Source organism: Sceloporus undulatus, chromosome 1 (assembly GCF_019175285.1).
Source record: "Sceloporus undulatus isolate JIND9_A2432 ecotype Alabama chromosome 1, SceUnd_v1.1, whole genome shotgun sequence".
Lineage (NCBI taxonomy): Eukaryota > Metazoa > Chordata > Lepidosauria > Squamata > Phrynosomatidae > Sceloporus > Sceloporus undulatus.
In genome coordinates this window covers 48515509-48515949 of record NC_056522.1, presented here as the reverse complement: position 1 = coordinate 48515949, position 441 = coordinate 48515509, and positions in this window count along the sequence as shown.

The following is a 441-nucleotide window of genomic DNA, read 5'->3' as shown; positions in this document are numbered from 1 at the left end:
TCTCCTTTTGCTCACTGAAGCCAGTGGCATTATACTGATATAGAGTTGCCATAAGTGAGGACCTCCAAACTGGGACAAATGTAGGACAAATGTAGGGCAACATTTTCAAATGTAGGACACATTTTTGGAAAAAAGGAGGACGCGCAAAAATTGAGGTTTTTTTTAAAAAAATGTTAATATAAATGCATGTTTTTAGGCATGACCAAAATGGAGGACATTTTGCCATTATTCCTAGACAGATGGCAGAAAGGTACTTGCCCTCGGGTTCAACTTTACTTCTCAGAAGTGTGTACTTGGGCAAGGGATAAAAACAAGCAATAATAAAATTTAATAAAATAAAACAAGCAATAATAAAAATTAATAAAATGAAACAAAAACAAGCAATAATAAAATTAATAAAACAAAATAAAACAAGCAATAATAAAAATTAATAAAATAAAA